At 38.3% G+C, this 3,823-nt stretch overlaps 1 non-coding gene across 1 annotated transcript; it reads left to right on the top strand.

Moving 5' to 3' along the window:
- The first annotated feature begins 1,037 nt into the window (after positions 1–1,037).
- On the top strand, positions 1,038–1,111 carry trnai-aau (transfer RNA isoleucine (anticodon AAU)). The gene has a single exon. It is a non-coding gene; the product is annotated as a tRNA-Ile (tRNA).
- The last annotated feature ends 2,712 nt before the right edge of the window (positions 1,112–3,823 follow it).

Raw genomic sequence — 3,823 nt, 5'->3', positions numbered from 1 at the left:
AGAAAGGATTTCATCATAGAAAAAAACTACAAATTCTAGACTTGAGAATGTGAGCATCAATCCCACTAACACTCACATACTAAAAGAGCACTCTACCACTTGACCTAGTTCTCCTAGAGTGGGACTTGTTTGCAGATCGGACAAAAGCTGAAGACACAGTGGAATGGCAATTCTCTAGGAGATCATACCAAATCCTGCATCCACCCTAAATATTTCATCTAGCTGTGAAGTCAAAAAAGCTTATTCCTGAAATGACAGGAATAGTTCTTGCAGATTCTGATATGCTATGCAAACACTATAAAATGTGAGCTATGTTAGATCTGGCAGCCATTGGCTCTAACTGTCTCTTTTTATTGAGTTAAGCAATGTTACAGAATAACTTTCTATGGCTTCAAATACTTCCAAGAATTAAACCTTGCAGAGCTCTGTAGCTAGATACATTGTCTCTGTAGGTTTGACATGTTCATTTGACAAACTAGCTAAAATAGCATCTTTTGGTTTGAATAAATTGCCCCTTAGACCCAGACAAAAAATTGCTCAAAATCTTTCTGCTTATTCATGCAGCAATGACACAGATTTCCAAAGAAAGAGGACGTATGGTTAAAGCTAGAAAAAAATGCCTACTCTGTGCTCAGGCAGAAAATCTGATATTTTAAATATGTCCCTAAAAGGTTTATATTCCTTGGCTCACAGAATCAGACATTATATTTTTGTTGTTATGGCAGATTTCATGGTGTAGTAGACAGCACTATGTAACTCGCAGCAATAAAGCTCAGTGGACTTTGCAATTGATGATTTCGTCACTGTGTACAACTGCACTGAATTGCTCTTTAACAAAAGCTTCTCCACATTTGCTTTTGAAGTTTAATTCAAAAGTTGGCTGCAGAATAACCATTTGTCAGAGGGAACAATAAGTGTCAACTTTCACCTATGCTCGGTCGAAAAAGTGGCCGTAATCTCGTTGACACCAAGTCTACAATTTCATGGAAAGGTTCCCTTCAGTGCTGCACCAAAAAGTGCAAAAATGAACAGAGAAAGGCCGATTAGCTCAGCTGGTCAGAGCGTGGTGCTAATAACGCCAAGGTCATGGGTTCGATCCCCATATGGGCCATGTGGGTTTTGTTTGATGAATGACCCCTTGTCAACAAACCACCTGTTTGAACTTGTGTTGCTTATAACATTGCTTGTAAATCACAATCTGCTAAGACATGTTCCAAGTACATGAGAGTGTGTTCTTGATTACAAAACTTTACCCATGGATTTGTGCTTGTTTACAAATCTTGGACAATGCAGAGAAAAGTATGAAATCAGAGGGACTCTGGCATTAGTGTAAGGCTCTCGATCGCTGTGTGAATAGGTCAAAGAAGCAATTCCAGAGGCATGCAGACAACCTGCATCCTCCCCATCAAATTATAGCCAGTTAGGTGTCTGGCAGTGCCAGGGAGTTCAAATCCTTTAGTCTGAAATGTGTTGGGATATGATTATGCCTGCCACTGAGGTCTGACAGCTCCACAGTTGCCTTGTGAAAAGAATACAGTATAGACCGGCACCCACATACATTACTGTACACATCAGAGATCAGCGCAGGAATATCAGTTTGTAAACCCGCCAAATCTGCCCCCACAGGCTCCCTGAGTTCTACTAATCGCTCCAACACCTTGTTTCAACCTCAGTTTCTTTTTTTTTGAAGCGCATGAGGCAGCTTCAGCTATTTCCACAGGCAATCATATTAGATGTGCCATCAGTAACCAGACATGTGACTTTATTTTATTCCCCATTCTTCCATAAGAGAGGATTTCACACAGGCCAAATTTTCAGCCGTATGCGCCTGCAGGAATTTCACAACACCAAGTAGTGTAGACTTCAGAAATGTGTTGTCATCTATAAAATGGCAGGTCACAGCCAAGAAGGCATCCACATTAAGAGATGTCCACATATCTGCTGACAAACTCATTGCAGGAATTTTCTGGACCTCAGCTTTGGCCTTCTCTTTCTCTTATTGACATTTGGCCTCAACCATGGCCTTTACAGTCTAAAGGGAAGGAAGAAAATAATTATATATATTTTTAATACTACTCTCATAATGTATCCATGTCACCACACATACCTTCCTAGTTGGGAGAATATAAGTTGAATCCAATTTTGCTACCAAGTCCCTGAAGCTTTTATCCTCAACTAAGCTAAATGGCTGTGTGTCTCTAACTATCATGGAGACCAAAGCCTCATCCAGCTCTTCCTTTCTGGTCACTGCTTTGTAAAGATTAGATTATACTTTGTCACCAAAAAATATAGTACTCACCAATGAAATTCACTTTATAATCCAATCCAAACTGCAAATAACATGTAAGGTGCAGAGAATAATGCAATATATATATATATATATATATATATATATATATATATATATATATATATATATATATATATATATATATATATATATGTATATAGAGTATATACACATTTTATATACATGTGCATAATAACGTTAACACCTTGTGACAACTGATAAATAAGCCAAATGACATTGGCAAGGGTGACAGTAGGAAAAACTCACTGGAATGGTGGAAGGGACTTGGAAGGTGTCAGACTCAAAAGGGAACTCATCCTCCTTCGGTTAACCCTGGATAAACCTGGCCAGAGATGAGTTGGGTAGAGGATGGCTGACAAATTGTAAGCATGAAAGATACACTACAGCATTCCTACACAAAGACATCATAGGAGATAGAAACAGAGCACAGTTCACCTGGATAGAACACCTGGGTAGAAATACAGTAACTCATTATTATAACAGTACAAAGAAATGAAATGTGGATCATCCAGGTGAGGTTCATCTGCTAATCTGCACATAAATATTGTTTGTGACAGTGCAGAATGTTGCAGGTAAATGGAGGGCAAGGTGCTGTCATTTTAAGCATTTTAAGGCAGGTCCAGGAAGGAGAAACCCCAGCAGGTAGGAAGAGTTAGTGGGGAGCACAGATAGCGCAGCACTCCAGAATCATGTACTGGAGCATGGTGTGTCCACTGGGGGGAGGTGGGGTGGTTGGAATAGCATAAAAGACTGTTGTTACTGCAAAGATTCATTTAGACCTTTCATTTGGACTGTTATTCTTTTTTTTAGGGGGCGGGGGGGCATGTATTTAATGAAATAATAACGAAAAATTAATAGATGAATTCATACCAACTCAAATTTGCTGGTAAAGAAATCATTTGTAAGGTAAAAGTTATTTTAAGAGTGATGTTAAGGAATTTTTTTAAATGTTAATTATAATTTCATTAGAATAATTCTAACATCTACGGGATGATCTGAGGGTTAAAGAAAAAAGAGGAGGACCTTATGGGCAATAAAGCAAAAGTCATTATTGTAGTACAAGACCCTTTGTCCTAGCTAAGTGATCTGCTGCATCTCAGTTTGAGTCATGTAGAATTCTAAAGACAGAAAGTCTTTATTCTGGCATAAAATAAAACTGAAGGGGGAAACATACTTTGAGTTAGTACCAGTAGTTATTGATTGTACACAAAGTCCAGTATGCATCCAAATGTAATCAAGAGATATCTGTTGGTAGCTGAACATCTCCAACTCGTACAATGCAATGTTTCTTGTGTGTCAAATGAACTTAACAATTCAAACATCCATAACTGGCCGTGTTTCTTGCCAACATACTGGTGTTTGGATTTATGGGATTACATGTATGTTGCCTTCAATAGCTTAGTTGGTAGTGTTTAGGACTGTAGAATTTAAAACTGTTATCCTTAGTCTGTCAGTTAAAATCTGACTCAAAGGAAGTTTGTTTTTTCACATACAAGCTTCTTTTTTAAGTGA

The sequence above is a fragment of the Electrophorus electricus genome, chromosome 5 (assembly GCF_041902795.1).
Source record: "Electrophorus electricus isolate QZ-2024a chromosome 5, ASM4190279v1, whole genome shotgun sequence".
NCBI classification, from domain to species: domain Eukaryota; kingdom Metazoa; phylum Chordata; class Actinopteri; order Gymnotiformes; family Gymnotidae; genus Electrophorus; species Electrophorus electricus.
The sequence above is the reverse complement of the archived record's forward strand: the minus strand, read 5'-3'. Positions and strand labels throughout refer to the sequence as shown.